This window comes from Fukomys damarensis, unplaced genomic scaffold, assembly GCF_012274545.1.
Source record: "Fukomys damarensis isolate Sample0158 unplaced genomic scaffold, DMR_v1.0_HiC HiC_scaffold_29, whole genome shotgun sequence".
NCBI lineage: Eukaryota > Metazoa > Chordata > Mammalia > Rodentia > Bathyergidae > Fukomys > Fukomys damarensis.
The window spans coordinates 18,571,328-18,591,308 of record NW_022900941.1 but is presented as its reverse complement, the minus strand read 5'-3'; the positions used below and the strand labels follow the sequence as shown (position 1 = coordinate 18,591,308).

General features: G+C 38.7%; 1 long non-coding RNA gene across 3 annotated transcripts in view; it reads right to left on the bottom strand.

The window, feature by feature from the left end:
* LOC104849646 overlaps positions 1–19,981 on the bottom strand; it is a 133,101-nt gene that overhangs the window by 83,300 nt on the left and 29,820 nt on the right. For all 3 annotated transcript variants that reach the window (XR_002024788.1, XR_002024789.1, XR_002024790.1), the window contains exons 2-3: positions 14,334–14,428; positions 13,114–13,241 (exon numbers count right to left, since the gene is read on the bottom strand). This is a non-coding gene — a long non-coding RNA (uncharacterized LOC104849646). The remainder of the gene's footprint in view (positions 1–13,113; positions 13,242–14,333; positions 14,429–19,981) is intronic.

Below are 19,981 nucleotides of genomic sequence, written 5' to 3'. Positions count from 1 at the left end.
TTTTACAAAAGGAAAAGAATATGTACAAAAGGATGAGACCAGGATGGCACTAGATTTCTAACTGGCAACACTGGAAACTTTAAAAAGTGGAAAAACACCCCCAAAGTTTTTAGTAAAAATCATTCCCCACCTAGATTTAAGTATCAAGACAAAGTCAGCTGAATGCAAGAGTGAAAAAGTCATATTCAAAAAATGAAAGTTTTCAAAACATTAACCATTTACTACTCGTGTATACTTTATTTGGAAACTATGAGAAGATATACTTTGTCTTACTTTTTCATCTCACAAGACCCAAGACCCACGACTTAAAGGAGAGGTTTAATTTGGTTCATAATGTGTAGAGGTTTCAGTCAACTGCCTGGTTCTAAGGCAGGCCAGCATGGCAGAGGAGAACTGCTCAAGGCATCACAGCCTGGAAGCAAGAGTAATGAAGAGAGAAAGGAAAAAGATAGACACCCCCAGTGACACACCTCCTCAGACCTGGCTTCACCTCCCAACACCACATTTAACTGGATTAATCTGCTGATGAGTATCATACCTCCACAATCCAATCACCTCCTAAAAAGCCCCACCTATAAGCACATGAGACTTTGGGGAGTTATCTAGATATAAATCATAACATGCTCCATCAAAGTAAGAGCACCCCAGCAGCTGGCTCATGTAGCTCACAAGAGCAGTTCTTCTCCATTCACACTGGTCATTAGTACCAGCCATGGTGGAAATACTGATACCCCAGAAATAAGCCAACAATACCAAGTAGTACTTCCTGTCTTCGATGCTACCCACCCACAAGCCATTTAGCAGCATACCACTGCAATAAATTAAGAAAGAGAAAGATGAGGAGTCTGCTATGGTCGGAAAGTTTGTGTTCCTCCAAAAACTGTATGTTGAAACCTAATACCCACTGTGTTGTAAAAGGTAGGGCCTTTGGGATATCACTATGTTAGGAGGTTGGAGCCCTTGTAAATAGGATTAGTGCCCTTACAAAACAGACTTGAGGGAGAGTGTTAACTCCTTTTGCCTTATGCCATGTGAAGACTCAAGGAATGAGCAATCTATTAAGAAAGCCCCTCAGACACCAAATCTGCTCGTGCTTTTATCTTGGACTTTCAGCCTTGAGAATTATGATCAATAAACTTATGTGGTTTAAAAATTTTTCAGTGAATGGTATTTTGGTATAACAATCTGCACTAAGGCAAAAAAAGCTCAAAATTTCAAAGATAATCAGGACAAATAATCTTTTAACAGTTGAAAAGAAAGTGAGTAGGTATAGAGAGAGTTCTAGGAAAAAAGTATCTTCCAAAAAGGGACAAGAAATAATGACAAAAGAAATTGTAACTGCAGTACACTATTTGATTCTGATGTGAACAGTGCTTATATAGTCATAACGATGTAAACATTAATATTTACCTAATTCAAACTGTAATTAATCTATCAACACAATATGAAGATTTTAAAGCCAGGTATGGTGGCTCATGCCTGTAATCCCAGCACTCAGGAGGCTGAGGAAGGAGCATCGCTGTGAGTTCAAGACCAGCCTGGGCTACATAGTGAGTTCCAGGTCAGACTCAACTACATAGTGAGACTCTGTCTCAAAGAAACAAAAAAATAAAAAATAAAAATAAAATTTAAAAAAAAAAAGATGTTTAAAAAAATGGCCCCAATGTATAGGGACTTCCAGGAAGATGGCAGAGTGGTAAGGAAGAAAGAAAGCCTCTACAAGATTTGGAGACCGGGTGCTAGAATATAGCAATGTGAGGAAAAAAAGAAGGAGGGAATTGTATCACCAGGACCCAGCAAGGATCTGAAGCAAGAATTGGAGCCTACAAGAGGCAAAGAGAGGGACCGCAATTCATAAAAGGAAGGAGGCAAATAGTGCTTTCTCCCCAGTCCCTAGCTCATAGCAGCATGTAGGGGTGGGCAGTTCAAACAAACAGATGCACAGAGACTACTGATAACCTCAGAGGAATCCACAGAGAGACACTTCAGTAGAACAGAATAGTGGACTGCAGTGGCTGGTGATTTTTACTGGTTCAGACTTCCCCTAGGAGAGGGTGATTGGCCAGTTGCCATTTTGGAAAGAGGCCAACTGAACTCAGAACTCAAAGCAGCGGCAGGTTGGTTCCATCTGGCAGCTCCCAGTGTCAGGGTAAGTCACAGCTAAGTTCAAGTCAGCAGGAGACACCAGAAGTGATTCAGGCTGAACATCTTGGATCCCACCTGACAGCCAGAAACCAAAAAGATGCTGAACTTCAGTGGAACTAAAGATCTAGGCTTGCTGAGATTATCTACCACCCTAGTATAATTCTACTGCTGGGTTATTGGGATCAATCAACATGGGTCTAGCCTCTGTCTGCCTCCTCTGTCTACCAGTGAGAGCAGGGACATGTCCTGAAGTGGACATTTTTTTTCCTTTTTCTTCTTTTCCTTTTTTTTGTTTGTTTTTTTTTTTCTTCTCTTTTCTTGGTTTTTTTGTTCTTATTTTTGTATTAGTGTGAACATTGTATTGGTTTTGTTGTTGTTGCTTTGTTCTGTTCTTCTTTCTGTAACTTCCTGCTTTCTTTTCCTCTGATCTTCTTCACCAGTTTCCCAAAGCTTACATAATCAACCTTTGTCCTCCATCCTTGCTTATAATCTGTTTCTCTCCTTTATTTCTCAAAACTTGCCCCTAATCCCTTTTAAATTTTCTCCCCTGAGAGTAAGATCCCCATATTGAAGGGATATTTGCTGTATACAATTTTCTGGGCTGTTATCAGTTTTGTTAATGTAATTATAAAACTTGTTGATACAGTTAAAGGTGGCAAATTAATAGGTACCACAGTTTGTCATTTTTCTAGGTTGATGTTAGATGCTACTGTTATTGTTGATTGATTGTACTACTTTACCCAAGATGACATAATTGTTCTAATCAGTTGTTCTTCCTGGTATGCCAAGACTGAAATTGTGTAAAGGTCATAAACAATACTATAGGCTAGTGTCAAAGAACCAGGGGCTAGGCTAAATAGGCAGCAATTTCTCATCCTCAGTAAATTGAAGAAGTAAGATCTTGAAACAGACTCAAAACCCTAAAGCCAGTTACACCTGGAAAACATCTCTGAGTAGTCATTTTTTCTAAGAGTTCTCAATACTATTGATAAAGCTACCTACTGTATGCAATTTACAAGCATCAACCCAGGAATTAAACTTTAAAAAGTAGAAAAAGAGAAGACATGGAAGCAAGATGCAACCCCAGATTTCCAGCTTACCAAAGGCAAACCCAGGTGGAAATGGGGTGGATCAATTCAAAAGCTATCCACCTGGACACTCTGAAGTGGTAGCAGCAGAAGTAATAAAGCAGATGAATGAGGCTCTAGAAAAAAAATCAAATCAGAAATAATTTCTTAAATAACTACAGAGATAATAACCCTAATGAAAAAAAAACCACAGTGAATCTAGATTAGATACAGATTTTTAAAAATAAAAATGTTTAGGGAAATGATGAAAACCATGAATGCACAACATAGGAAGGAAATAGCATCCATGAAATTGACTGAATAGATAGCCAGGAGATTAAAAATTCTATTGAAAGTGTACACAGCATAATGAATCAATGTGAGGACAAAATATCAGATCTAGAAGATAAGATTGAAGCTAGCAATCATGTAAAGAAAAATTTCTTTAAAACAGCAAGATATTTTTCATGATTTTTCACGAAAAATCAATCCAGTATCTCCTAGATGACGCAAAGAAGAATAAATAAGATTGATGAGAATCAATGAAAAAGCAGGAGATGGCACAAATGGCATTTTTTAAAAAGCTGTTTACGGAAGTAATAGCAGAAAACTTTCCAAGCATGGAAAAAGAATTTCACATACAGCTGAGTGAGGCATATAAAACTCCAATCAACCATGATAAAAAAAAAACTACACCAATGCATACAATAATCAAGTTTCCAGAAGTTTAACACAAGAACAGAATATTGAAAGCTGTTACAGAAAAGAAATAATCACCCATAAATTAAAATCACAGCACACTTTTCAACACAAACCCTTAAGTCAAGGAGAGCTCCAAGTGAAATATTTCAAGCCTTAAAAAATAAACCACTTCCACCTCAGATTGATATATACTGCAAAAATTGATGAAGAAGGGCCAGGGATTTAGCTCAGTGGCACTGCACCTGCCTCACAAGTACAAGGTCTTAAGTTCAATTCCTGGTACCAAAAAGAAAGAAAGAGAGAAAGCAAGCAAGAAAGAAAAGAAAATTGATAGATAAATAAGAAACTTCCATGACAAAGAATGAATAAATTCGTGACCACCAGCATTCCAAAATGTTCAGAAGGACATTTTTTTTTCGGCTTTAATTGAGTTTATTGGTACATTTTAGGGATACAGTACAGTTACATTCATTGTTGGGATCTTGTACCTCTACATGACGTCTTGATTCTCATTTTTTCCCCTTACCCCTGCCCTCCCTTCACCCCCTCCTCCCCTCCCCATCTACAAAAAGAAAAAAATGTGAGATAATGAAAAGACGGAAGGACATTTTAGAAAGAAACGAGGACTACAACTGCATGAAGCCAAAGAGAATGAATCCACCAGGCAAGACAATTAAAGAGAGGGAAAAGAAAGGGAACCAAGAAGAGGAAAGCAACATGAGAACGATGTCAATGTGCATCAGTTATAACCACCAGTGTAAATGGTCTCAATTCACCAATCAAAACAGACTGGCTGAATGGGTCAAAAAGCAAGATCCTACAATATGCTGCAACTCATTTAACTCAAAAAGAATTTATTAGACTGAAAGGCAAAGGATGGAAAACAATATTCCATGCAACAGGAATCCAGAAAAAAGCAAAAGTAGCTATTCTATTTGCAAACAAAGTGGATTTTAAGCCAAGCCTTATCAAGTAAGACAAAGGTCACTACATCTTGTAAAGGGAACAATCCAAGAGGAAGAGCTATCAATCATAAATATATATATATACACCAAATACCAGCACACTCAACTATATAAAACAAATATTAATGTACATGAAAAATTACATAAGCACTAATACAAATGTAATGGGAGACCTCAATACCCCACTGTCACAAACAGACAAATCAACTAGACAAAAAGTCAACTAAGAAATATCAGAACTGAGCCAAACTTTTGAACAAATGGACTTAATAGATGTCTGCAGAGTGTTCCACCCCACATCAAAATACACATTCTCCTCAGCTGCACACAGGATAGTCTCCAAAATGGACTACATACAAGCTCTTAAAACATGCTTAAGTAAATGCAAAGGAACTTAAATTATCCCATCCATATTATCAGACCACAGTGTAATGAAATTAAAAAGCAATGGTAAAAGAAACCACAAAAACTTCACAAATAGTGGAAATTATATACTACCTGACTGAACCACGAATGGGTCACAGAAGAAATTAGATGGTTTCTACAATTAAGTGATAATGTCAGTACAACATATTGGAATTTATGGAACTCAAGAAAAGCAGTCCTATGGGGGAAATTTATAGTTGTAAATTCCCATATCAGAAAGACTGAATGAGCTAAATTAAAGGGCCTAGTGTTGAACCTCAAGATTCTAGAAGAAGACAAGCAAGTCAAGCTCAAAGTTTATATGAGGGAGAAAATTATAAAGATCAGAACAGAAATTAATGCAAATTAAAAAGAAAGATGGGCCAGGGATTTAGCTCAGTGGTTCTGCTGCCTGCCTTGCAAGCACAAGGACCCAAGTTTGATTCCCAGTATCAAAAAAAAAAAAAGAAAGAAAGAAAGAAAGATAATATAAAATTGACAAACCCTTAGCCAACTTTATCCAAAAAAGAAAGAAAACACTCAAATCCATGCAATTAAGAATGAAATGGGTGAAATCACAACAGATCTTGCAGGAATCACAAAATCATCAATACCTACTTTGATAATCTGTATTCTAATAAGATGGAAAACAGAAGAAATGGACAGATTCCTAGATATATATGAATTGCCAAAGCTGAATTGAGATGATAAAAAATTTCTAAATAACCCAGTATCAGTCAATGAAATTGAAGGTGTAATTTAAAACCTACCAACAAAGAAAAGTCCATGAAATTGAAAGGGAAGCAATACCCGAAGTTCATTCCTAGAAGTAAGCATTACTTTAATACCAAAACCACAGAAGGACCCAACCAAATAAAGAGAACTACAGGCCAATCTCTCTAATGAACACAAACACAAAAATCCTTAATAAGATATTGGCAAACAGGATGCAAAAAATCATCAAGAAGATTATGCACCATGACTAAGTAGGATTCATCCCAAGCATGCAGGAATGATTCAACACATGCAAATCAATAAATGTAATACACCAAATTTGAACCAAGGACAAAAGCCATATAATTATCTCAATAGATGCAGAAAAAGCATTTGACAAAGTCCAACACCTATTCATAATTAAAAACTTTATAAAAATTGGAATACATGGTCTTTATCTCAATCTGATAAAAGCCATCTGTGACAAACCAACAGCCAACAAAATACTAAATGGACAAAAAGTTTTCACCAAAATCAGGGACAAGACAAGAATGTCCACTGTCATTGCTCTTATTTAACATACTTCTGGAAACATTAGCCAGAGCAATTAGTCAAAAGAAAGAAATAAAAGAAAAAGAAAATAAATAGGAAAAGAAGTGAAATTATTATTACTTGCTGATGACATGATACTCTACAAAGAAAACCCCCAAAACTCCACCAAAATATTTCTAGATTTAATGATCAAATGCAGTAGTCTAGCTGGATACAGATTTAACACTCAAAAATCAATAGCATTCCTATACCCAAATAACACTCACTGAGAGAGAAATTAGGGAAACTACATCTTTCACAATAGCATCCCAAAAAACGAAATACTTAGAAATCAATCTAACAAAGCAAGTAAAACACCTCTACAATGAAAACTACAGTACTTTGAAAAAGGAGCTCGAAGAAGATATCAGAAAATTGGAAGATACCCCTTGTTCTTGGGTAGGAAGAATCATTATAGTGAAAATGGCCATACTTCAAAAATTTTTACACAGATTTAATGCAATCCCAATCAAAATACCAGTCACATACCTCACAGAATTAGGGAAAATGATCCTAAAATTCTTTTGGAACCAGAAGAGACGTGGAATTAAAGTATGACTACTTGGGGGTCTCCGGACTGACCACCGATCACACTGAGTAGGAACAAAAAAATCAGCTTTGTTGCCGGTGGCTTCAAGGTATTCAGATCATAAGTCACACATGTGTAAATACGGAATAGTTTCTCTGGTGTGAAAAACTGTAATAGCACATAAGATCCTAATGATATAATTGACAATGTTAAATAGGAAGAAAAGGGCTAAAGGTGTAGAGAAAGTGGGAAGGGTAGGGGAAAGGTAATAAGGGAAAAGAAAAAAATATGAGAAAAATAAAAAAATGGAAATAAAGCTTGTAAATGGGGAGGGGAGGAAGGGGTGAAGGGAGGGCAGGGACAAGGGGAAAAAATGAGAACCAAGACTTGTCATGTAAAAGTACAAGATCCCAATAATGAATGCAACTGTAATGTATACCTAAAATGTACCAATAAACTCAATGAGAGAAAAAAAGGGGATTCAAATCACCTCAAAAGCGTCAAACAGAAGTTCATTTTCATTTTTTATACTTTTATGTTTCTGTGAGAGGGGGAAACAGTAGCCATAATCACTAGGGAAACAGCTATCAATCTAAACATAATTATATAAGAAAGGGGCAAGGAAGTGGGGAGCAGGAGGTTTGGCTGGGCTTTCTCATATCCCCTTGCTCTAATGAGTGGGGAGTAATAACTATAGTTACAATATATCTTTTTCAGCAAGCACAGGTACACAGTTAACCCATAGTTGCCCATTTTTATAACAGGAGACAATTTTCCCTCTCAGAATAGCAAAAGCAATTCTGGGCAACAAAGGCAAGGCAGGCAGCATCACAATCCCTAACTTGAAATTATACTACAAACCTACCATGATAAAAACACCATGGTACTAGAAACACACACACACACACACACACACACACACACACACACACACACACACACACACACAAAACCCCAAAGACCAGTGGAACAGATTAGAAGATGCAGAACCAATTCCAAACACACTCAGCCACCTCATCTTTGACAAGGGGGTCAAACACCTTCACTGGAAGAAATACAGCCTCTTTAATAAATGATGAAGATTAAAACTAGACATATCTTTCATCATGCACTAAACCAAAACCAAAATGAATCAAAGATCTAAATACTAAAACAGAATTACTAAATCTTCTGGAAGATAGAATAGGAAGAAGGCTGAAGACATGCATGTAGGCAAAGACTTTATGAACAAAACCCTGATAACACAAGAAATATCACAAAGAATTGACAACTGAGATCTCACCTTATGAAAAAGGCTTTTCGCAGAAAAAAACCCACAGTGAAAAAAAAGTTTTTCCAGCTGTTCCTCAAAGGACTAATATCTAGAATATATAAAGAGCTCAAAAATATGAGGCCCCTCAAATTTAAAGACCCAATCCAAAAGTAGGCATCTGAAATGAATAGATACTTCTCAAATGAAGAAGTACAAACATCAAATAAATACACAAAAAAATGTTCAGCATCACTGGTTACTTAAGAGATGCAAATTAAAACAACACTGAGATTCCATTCACTCCAAAAAAATGGCTATCCTGGTGGGACTGTGGGAAAAAGGAACCCTTCTCCACCTTTGGTGGGAGTATAGATTGGTGCAACCATTTTTACAATGTGGAGAGTTCTCAAAAAACTAAAACTAGGGGTTCTACTTGATGCATTGACCTATATCCCTTCTTGGTATCTTCCTGAAAGAATTAAAAGCATCATACCACAGCAATATATGCATATCCATGTTCATAGCAGCACAGTTTATAATAGCCAAATCTTGGAACAAGCCAAATGCCCATGAATTGATGAATTGATAAAGAAGATGTGTTTTTTTGCACACAGTGGAGTACTACTCTGTCATACAGATGGATACACTTGAGACATTTCTAGGTAAGTGGATGCACCTTGAGCCCATATTCTTAAATGAAATAAATCAGACACACATGTTTAAATATTGCATTGTTTCTCTGATGTGAGAAACTGAAATGGTAAATAAAGACCAAAATGCATAATAAATATTGTGAAATAGGGAGAACATATTCAAATGGGAAGGGGAACTAGGGACAGAGGAGAGGGAAAGAAAGAAAGGAGGAAAAAAGAGAATAAAAAGGAAAAATGGAGGACCAGGGGTTTAGCTCAATGGTGCTGCCACCTGCCTCACAAGCACAAGAAAGAAAAGAAGAAAGAAAGAAAGAAAGAAAGAAAGAAAGAAAGAAAGAAAGAAAGAAAGAAAGAAAGAAAGAAAGAAAGAAAGAAAGAAAGAAAGAGAGAGAAAAGAAAGAAAAAACTAAAAAGGAAAAATAAAAACAAGTCTTTTGTAAATAAGAAGGGGAAGATGGGTTAAAGGGAGGGGAGGGGAATGGGAAAAAAGAATTAAGGTATATCGTGTATAGGTATAAATTTCCTATGATAAAAATTATTATGTATATCTAAAATGTACCAATAACATTAATTTTAAAAAACAAACTGGCCCCAAGGTGCTGTGAAGTGGAAAGAGGCGAACAGACCCAGGATTGCACAAAATGTACAAGTTTATTGGGGACTTACTGGCAAAAGCATAATGCTAAGTGGCAGCAAGACCAGTGCATCTTGGCACTTTGGGTCAGAGTAAGGCAGCTTATGAACGAGTCAGGACAAGAGTGATTTCGTCCAAGCTAGAGTGTACTTGGTTTATCTCAAGCTAATATTAATGATGTCAGACACATTCCTGGCACTGACAGTACCAGGGCCCACCCATAAAGCTTCACATACCACTCTCATGGTTTTGCCTATATTTAGTATGCTGGAAAACTGTAGGGAAAACCCACCACGGTTATTCAGGGGCAGTCATGACAGTAGCAATTCAAGATGGCTGCTGTCAGGTCAAGCTAAATCCCTATAGGAGGAGTTGGGAGATGTTAGTAGTAAAATACTCAAAATCTATAGTAGGAAAACAATAGATTAAAATACAATACAGAAAACTTTGTAACATAAGCATATTACAGGAGATAGCTAAAAAAAAAAAAAAAGGAAAGGGCTGGAGATTTAGCTCAGTGGTGCTGCCACTTGCCTCGCAAGGACAAGGACCAGAGTTCGATCCCTCGTACCAAAAAAAAAAACAAAAACAAGTAAAAAATGGATGTAAATGGTTATTCTCGGGACAGATAACTGGGAGGTAGGGGTAAGGCAGGCAATTGTCATTTCTTATTCTAATCTACCTAGTACTATCTTACTGTTCAGTGCTGCCCTAATTACTCTGAACACACAAGGAGAGAAGGCACAGTGGTACAGACAGTGGTAGCAAACCTATGGCCAGGTGGTATTGTGTCTTTATTTTAAAACAAAAGATGTTAATGTAGAGTTGATTTTTCTAAATTAAAACCTCAGTATTCAGGCTTGATTGCACTGTTAGCACTTTGTGATAAAGAAATAGGCTTTGAGTTGCAATTTGGCACTTGATCTCTAGAAGGTTCACCATCACTGCTTTAGACAATCTGAGCCTTTGCTCTGTGGGCTCCTGAAATGAAGAGCAAGACAGAGTGAGCCAGAGGAAGATGGAGAGTGCTGTATTTCCCTGTGCTGCAGACCTATGAAAAGAAGAGGGAACAATCAGTGGGAAAAAGCCGGAGCGTGCAAGCACAACGATCCATCTTGAAGTCAGCCAGCTGAGACTTTCTAAGACTGATTCAGCTTCTCTCTGAACTGCTCAAGCTGCTACTTCTAAAACCCAGGAGTTGAGTGAATAAAAAGTGTTACTGACAATAATAGAAAACACATGATGCGAAGCTGTTCCACAGTAAGGGTTGACTTCAATAAAAATAGCACATCCATATATAGGATTCTGGGCAGATCTGAAAAAGGATGTTTAAAAGGCTATTAAATAACATGGAAAGGTGTTTACACTCTATTAGGTTTAAGGGGAGTGGAAGGAGAGAAGAAAAAAAAGGGAAAGCACACAACAAAATGTACAACATGCCTTTTTGATTTAAAATTACATATGCCCCAAATAGAAACTATATACAAGTGCATAGGAAAAAGAGACTCGAAAAATATAGCTAACAAGTAATGTTTATTTTACATTGACTATTTTAAAATTACACTAGACATATATATTCTTCTATAACAAGGATAGAACAAAATGCACTGTTGTTATTTTAAAATTTTAATCAGTGAAGGGTGCAAACAGACTCATCCACTCACTCATTCCTGCTTCTCACTCTCAACCCTATTATTGCCCAGGATGGGAGAGAAGCACTATGTGTCTCCTGTAAAAAATAACTGAGTGGGCATAGCTCAGGGGTAGAGTAAGTGCCTAGCACATATAAGGACCTGGGTTCAATCCCATTCAAGGAGTGTGGAAAAAAAATAATAAGTAAATAAGGAATATTAATTAATTACTCCAGGCACCACTGCTGTGGGAAAACATGTGTCACTTTCATTCACAGGATCATATATCCAAATTTCAAATTTGACTGCAATGCATTTAAATTACAATAGAGTGGCACATTAAGACAGCATGAAAATTATTTTTGTTTCAATTGGCCAACCTCCACCAGAAGAGCTTCAGGAGTTGGCTTGATATCACATTTTCTTAGTTACACTCCAAATTTGGTCACCTCCATCTAAAGTTATCAGCAACAAATAGACATCCAAGTGAACGCGTCATACTTCTAAATTAAAACAGAGCTCTTAATTTGGCCAGTACAGTGACTCAAAAGGGGTTCTTCATTTCTAATGAGGGAATATAAATTACTACCAAATCTTTGGAAAATAATGTGGAAACATGTACTTATGCCTCAAAAATTGTCCCAGAAAATCCACTCTGGGAATAGAATCTAAGAAGACAATTGAAATATAAAAAGAAAAATAGACATCATTTTGCAACATTATTATAATATGGATCAAATAAAGTGTTTATTCCCATGGATGGACGATTATATATTTGTTAAAAATATTGTCAAATAATTTAAGTGACACCAAAAACTGCTTATAATAACTATTATAATGGTTGAAGATATCTGATTTTCAAATATTTAATCAACTTTTCTCATGATCATCTTTTATATTTTCTGAATTTTGCCTGATGATAGCCAAAGAACATTCCCAAAGTTATACAAGAAAGTAAGTGCCAATGTTGATTTAAATATATCCATTCAGAGGTGTACTCATAAACTGACTTCCTAAAAGAGAGAAGGGCCAGGGGTGCAGCTCAGTGGTGCTGTACCTTCCTGGCAAGTGCAAGGTCCTGAGCTTGATCCCCAAGACCAAAAAATAAAATAAAATAAATGACAAGAGAAACAAAAATATATTTGTAGATTTTGTATATTCATGGTGCAAATATTTCCACTGTGGCCCAATTTCATGCTACTCCTATCCTGGTCAAATGGGCTCGGGCAGAACAGAGGTGATGAACGCCAGAGCAAAAGGAAAGTGGGAGGAACTGGGAAGGAGCTGCTCACTAAGCACCTTATCCAAACCTCCACCTCCACCCCAGATCCCATTCTCCTGGAGAATCTTTAGGGGTGGTCTAAACACCAAGCCAAGGCCAAAAGGGGTCAAAACTATTATCACCAAGCTCAATGAAGAACAAGTAGATATCTAACAAGGAGTCACTTTGTTAGGGAGACCAGTTACCTCCAATGTACAATTTTGAATCCCATAGTAAGCAGTGAGAATAGGTGTGATTTAAACTCAGGCTCTACACTTTAAGGAGCACTGACATCACCCGTGGGTCTTGGTAAACACAGACCTCTGGCCCATCCTCAATGTTTCAGATTCACAGTAGGCAAGGGGTGGAGCAGGAGAACTCGCATTTGTAACCAGCTACCAGGTGATGCCTGTGTTCCTGTCCACACATCAAAAACCACTGACCTGGATGGCCCAAGTGGCCCACACAGAGGATGATCTCAATAGATGAGCTAGTGGATGGAGTTCAAATATAGAGCAAAGAAAGAGAGGTTTTGTTCCTTCTAAACATACATTTAATACATACCTTTTAGTTCATGCCTTAGTAATGTTCAGACGTCAAGAGCTCAGAGTGTGGCACAGTATAGCGAGTGAGTGCAAGGGTTCATTCCAAGTACTGAAAGGAAACTCAGCTCCTGGGTTCAATTCCACGTACTGAAAGGAAAGAAAGACAGACTCCTTAAAGTAACTTTATTTTTTAATCAGATTGAAATATGTTTGAGAGTGGCTGTAAATTCGCTGTAGCCTTTTACTTAGCCCAAAAGGGAAGTTTGAAGACATTTTCAGTCATCTACATGGGTAGGATGTAGTCAAGTCTCCCAGAAACAATGAGGTTAAGGTTATCATTGCGACCAGTTTAGAAAGCAGCACACGACCTCAGAGAGTGTGTCTCCCACCCTGTGTCCCACCTGCCCCTCCCCTCTCTGATGCCCTCTCCACAAGTGTCCCACCTATGCTACCAACTATACAGATGGAATTAAACTGTAGCAACTTTGACTTTTTTTATAATCTTGCTTAGTCTGGGATCTCTGAATTCCTCTCAAAATAGTGTCTTTCAGTGTTTCTGTAGAGGCCAGGGAACTTCCCTTCTGTCCTCTGAAGGTTCGATCTTTGAGTCTGCTGAAATAAACTGACATGATCAGAATAGCAGGTAACAAGGCATACAGATGTATCTACTATACATGCCTGGGGCAGGACAGCCACACAAAACAAGAGACTCAAAGAAGGGCCAGATGGTGAAGCTCAAATAGCATTTTAAGTTACACAAAGAAGTAGACACTTGGGACTTCTGAGGGAGGAATGGAGTAAATTATTTTGGGGGAAGATGAATTGGCTTAAAGAACAGTGGCCTGAGACAAAATTCATCGAGGATCTGAGTGCAGCATCAACTCTCTTTCCTGTGTTAATCTTCCCTGTTGGTCAGAAAGGGAACATAGAAAGCTGCCGCTGTGTTGGCACTCCCAGGTGCTCTTGGTTTAAATCCAAAGTGGCATACTTTAAGGTGTCACTGCCTGAGCCCCCAACACTTGAAGCAAATTACCCAGGGTTACAGAGGAAACCAGTCACATTGAAATATATCAAAAAACTAATTTCGATACAGTGACTTATAGCCATGACAGATATTATTATATATTCAGATACTCTAACAAAATGTAGGAGCTGGCCTAGTAATTGCCATAACTTTGAAGTGCTAAGGTAAATAAGATTCTGAGATTCTGTAGCAAGTTCAATGTGCTATGAAAATACCTGTGGTTTCTATTGGTGACAGAGTTATAGGTCTGCTAATGCTGTTGCAGTCTGTCACTGTTCACGCTCACAACACAATACTCCCAAAGCATGACCTGAAAGACCAGAATATACCTCCTCAAAACATATGCTTTGTCATATTTTGAACTGATTATTCTGAAAAAGCACAGACAAAAGGAATAGGCTACAAAGCTATTTTTCTTTTGTAAAATAAATTTACATCTATAAAGGAAACACATTAGTAAAAGTGTCTATATCAGAAAGAAGACTGATCCAAAGCAACTTTTATTACCTGAGGGACTTTATGTGTAAAACATGACAAACTTTATTCACCATACAATGCCTCCCCTCACACACCCATTCCCTGTAGAAGCCACAAACCCCTATTTGTTTCTGTAGCTTTAATGATAAGATTTCTCTTTGAGTCTTGTATTTGGTGAGACCTCTGCGCATATTTTGGAGGCTCAAAGAACACTACCCACCAAAATATGGCAATTTGGATCTAAAGAAAATTAAAAGTTCTTAAAAGTAGCCTCTGAATCAAAGATCATCTAGTCTTTGTTGATCCTCTTTTCCCCCAGGTGCAGAGAAAAGGCTTTCAGTAATTCCCCTTATCTGCAGTAAGACCAGGCTAGAAACACAATCACCTTCTATCCCCACCCTGATACTTCATTATCTAGCTCAGAGAAGAAGACTAGAGACTAAACTGGGCAAGGATGGACTTTCCTTTCAAGATAACATTTGTCCCTTGGGATTATTCAGACGCCAAAGAAAATCTTTTTACAAGCTAATCTGTCTCCTAGACCATTCATTCCTCATTTTCCCTCTCTCCTACCAAATAAATGGGTATAGGTTGTGCGGGTATAGCTCAGTGGAAGAACACCTACCTGGCATGTGCAACACTATGGATCTCTAACCCTAAAATAAAGAGGAATAAGTTTCTAAATAATGTTTAGTAGGTGATTTCCCACCACCACTCTTTCCTGTCATTCTCCCTTTTTCCATCTTAATAAATATGTATGCCTTCTCTATTTAATCTTTGTCAATGAAACTTCAGAGGGAAGAGAGAAAATTTCCCTTCACCCCCACAGGATGCATATAGTTAAAATTATTTTTCTCCTATTAATCAGTCCTGTCAATTTAATACATAACCCAGCCAAAGAATCTAGATGGATGGAGGAAAGCCACTGTTTCTTTCCCTATGTCATCTACCTTCAAAAATAGAAGACATGCCAACTTCCAATTAGAGATGTGATTTGTTTTTCTTACCCAAGTTCATGCACCCTCTGAACTCTAAACATGCACCCCTAAGGGTGAAGGGTTGGGTACATAGACTTCAGTTTAAATCAGGCACAACAAGTCTTGGTCAGGTGTGGTACACACCTGTAGTCCCAGCACTCGGGAGGTTGAGGCAGGCGAATTGCAAGTTCAAGGCAGCCTGGACAACTCAGCAAGACCCTGTCTCAAAAAGAAAGTCTAAAAAATCTTTCAAGATACTCAAATTTACATTCCCATCTTATTTCTCATATTCCTTTAAAATGGCCAAATGATTTCTTGTTTGTTTGTTTGTTTTTCATTTAAAAACTTGAAGTGACATTTGTTCATTAATTACCCCAGGATCCACTAAAGTAAACACAAAGCACACTCATATTCATGCCTCAACATGACTTATAAATGTCATAGATCCAGTGTGCTTTCTAAATAATATAAAACATCACTGGTATAAAACAAATTGAATTTGGACCCAGAGTCCCATCTTTTCAGAATCATAAACTCAAGAGATCTTGCCTATAGGATGCTCTATTCCAAATCAGATCCAGCGCTAGCCGCAGAACATTTTTTGCTCCTTAGAATCATCTCACTTCATTTCTTAAGTGTGTGTTAATTAATAGCCAAAATTTCCCCCACATCCAGAAAAAACAACACACACATACACAAAGATTATTCTCTTCTGGAAAACCAAAAACCAGTAACAATGTCCTTTGTTATAGCTGCAAAGGTAAGGGGAAAAAAATCACAGCATCTATTCTCTTCCAAGATTCCATAACTGTACATAAACACACTGAAGTGACAGAAGTTAAATTTCTACTTTTTAATAGTCATGGACATCTCTGCAGGGTATGCAGTGCCTGACATTCATGGGCCTTTTTTAATGCATTCCCCAAGCTCCTGCCCTTTCAAACATGTATGTAAATGAAGGGGCCCCAAAAGCTAATAATGCAAATTTCTTTAAATAAGGCTCCTGAAAACCAAGAGGCTGTTGGTTTCAGAAAATATCTTGCAGGAAAATGCTGTGTCCATAGTGAACTGTCGCTGCATGACCCTGGGAAAACTAACTTGTGTGAAGGGAAAAACAAAAAGAACTTAAGTCAAACACCTCAGTCAGCCTCTAACCACAAAACCCTGCCTCTCAGTTGGTGGGGAGGAAGGTTTTGAAAGGCAGTTAGGAGGGGGACAGATTCTTTTTCATACACTTGAGGATTAGTCTTTAACAGGAAAATGTCTTTTAGCATCTTGCTTAATAATTTATTAATAAACATGTAAAAGGGTCATCATTGAAGGAATAAAATCTCACCACCCATCCCTGGAAGCTGACACCATTGTGCTAATATTACTAAAAGGCCCTGAAAGCAAAGGTCCCACTGGCCTTTACCCACATCGCCCTCCCAAGACTCCCAACCCAGCAGGAAGCTATGACGGTAGTGCAACTATCAGAACGGCGTGGTACATTAGTTTTTCTGAATAGAGGGACTGGGATTTGTCACAACATGGAATCTTCTGGGAATTGTGTTCTCCAATGCATTTTCTTATCAGCATATTCTTAGATCAAGGAAGGGATCTTCTGCACCAGGGATTTAACTCAGTGGTTCCACTGCCTGCCTCGCAAGCGGAAGGACCTGAGTTCAATCCCCAGTACCGAAAAAAGGAAAAGAAAGGGATCTTCTATAACCAAAACCTTGGGAATAGAAGAGAAAAGAAAGCAGCATGGTGGTAAAGCACACCAGCTTCCATTACCCAACCTCTCAGTGCCTCTGTTCCTCATTTGCCAGAAGGATAACAGCACCCATTCCACAGGGTATTGTAAGTAATAAGGCAGGGTCAAGCCTAGAGAGGGCAGGTAAATCAGTAAATATTTAAGGCATCGAAGTCAATGGATTTCAACTCTTTTAACTCAGCCCAAAACACCTGCAAACACAGTTTTATGGAAAAGTATTGATTTTTGTGAACATGTATCCACTGGATTCGAAAGTAAGGATCCTTGTTTATTACAACAATTGGTCATTTTCCCGAAACTTGAATTTCTATACTTTTCAAAGCAGTACAAAAGGAAAATGTGTGCTATGGAAATACTTTCTCCCACCTGGAGCCACAGGTAGCTGCTGGCTTGGAATCCAAACTTACACATTTAAGAGGCTTAGAGCTGGATATAGTGGTGCACACCTGTAATCTCAGCTACTCAGGAGGCTGAAGCAAGAGGATTGATTGCAAGTTTGAGACGAGCCTGGGCAACTTCATGAGACGCTATCTCAAAAAAAACAAAAAGTAAAAGGGTCTGGGTATGTAGCTCAGTCCCCTTGGGTTTAAGCCCAGTACTACACATAAATCAGGAGAAGTAGGCTTGGAGAATACTCGAAGAAACACCCCAGGGCCAGAAACATCCATCTGACCCTAGTCATCTAGCAGAGCCTAAGCTGGACTCAGCATATCAGACCCCAGGCCCAGAGCTCATCTTTAGCTCCAAAGGACCCCCCCTCCTACAGAGGGCCCTGATCTTCGTTCCTCCCCATCATTACATTCCACCACAGCTGCTGACAGTTGAGGATGCAATTTAAACCTTTAAGGTGCCTTCAAATTTATAGCCTAGTGAAAGCACCTGCATTTAGAAGCTAGCGCTAGAAACCAGAAACTCAGGGGTTTGAAGGAGAAATTTTTTCCTGAATGCTGTTAGCACACGTATTATTAGGGTCCCAGTAATTCTCCTTATTCTCTCAGAATTCCCTGCTCCATTAATTTCATTTCCTTTGAAAGTTTTAAATGCAACCCTAGATTCTCTACTCTAAATAACCCTTTTAAGAACAGAACTCTAAGGAGTCAAGGTATTAAGCACAGCCTGGCTTGACCCCATGTGGGCTCAAGTTCACAAGCAGTCCGACAAAAACCCATCACACACCTGCCAGCCTCTAAATTCACATATCCAAGCCCAAATGCATACTCGTACTTTACACACTGGCCTCAAACATAAACTCCTCTATGTTATACACACAAATTTTATGCACATATATACATCATAATTAGCCTAAAATGCATTCACACATGCGCACTCATGAATACCAATATCCTCCTCTCCCTCTCTGTTTTTCTCTCTCAATGCTGTCTAACTCAATTGCCTTACTTTTCATGAAATTAGCAACATCTGTGTTCTTCCTATGACAAATCCAAATTCAGACACACATAGCATTTTCTTGGATCCAACCTATTCACCCAACCACCCCAATATTGTGCAGCCTCTCACTTCATCCACCACCAGTCAAGGAGGAACTGATCAGGTAGGAAAAAAAGCCAGAAAACATCAGAGAATAAATCTTGCCCACATGAGCCCACTGCTCAATTCAGTCAGCCTAGAATTCTACATCTACAGCGTGACTATAATCTTATCACAGGGCTAGACGGCACCATATCACCCCCAAAGCACCACCCATCATTGTATATCTTGAGTCAGATCCTGACACTGAAAGTTTAGGGGTTTTTTGCAAGGATGAGCCCACCACCCCATCTTTCCCCTGACTCGTTTCAGAGGAGGTTTAGCAGCCAGCAGCAGCAGCCAGACACAGCCTGGTAGAGTCTCTTCTGGCAGGCAGAGCATGGCTAAACTGGGCATGGCCTTAAAGACATTCACAGCCCATCCATTCCTTGATCTTGTCTTCATTCCCCACTCCCAGGGGCTAGCTCAAGGCATTACACATATCTGAAGTCTCCAAGGACATCACCAACCACAGTTTGTCTACTTTTTCCTCCATTGTTTTCACAAGGACAGACAAGGGATAGGGTGAGAGGCAGGGGGAGTGAACTTGGACCCCACACAAGGAACATTCATTTCCAATGACGCCTCTGCTGCCCACTCCCAGAAGAAAACAGAGACTGGAGCCCAAGTTCTACAAAACAGCCATAGGCATTTCACATGAACACAAGTGAGTCACCCTCCCCCACAAACTCCACAGTCTTCTTAATAGCCCATGATTTCATTTTAATTGAAACTCATCCACTATTGTAGTGAGGGAAAATGGACTTGGGAAGAACAGTCCAGTACCATTCCCCTCTCCCATTCCTTCTGAGGAGGAACAGAGTCATACTGGTAAGCTAGTGATTCAGGTGAGATATTAGTACCCAGGACAAGTGGATCCCATCCTCAGACTGCATTAACTGCAAATGAGAGTAAGAGTACTTTGATGGATTGAAATTTTGTATTAAAACTTTGTAATTGGGGGCCGGGGATTTAGCTCAGCGGTTCAGTGGCCTGCCTAGCAAGCGGAAGGACTGGAGTCCAATCCCCGGTACCAAAAAAAAAAATTTGTAATTGGTCTGGGAATTTAGCTCAGTGGTGCCACCGCTGCCTGCCTCACAAGCACAAGGTCTCAATTCAATCCCCA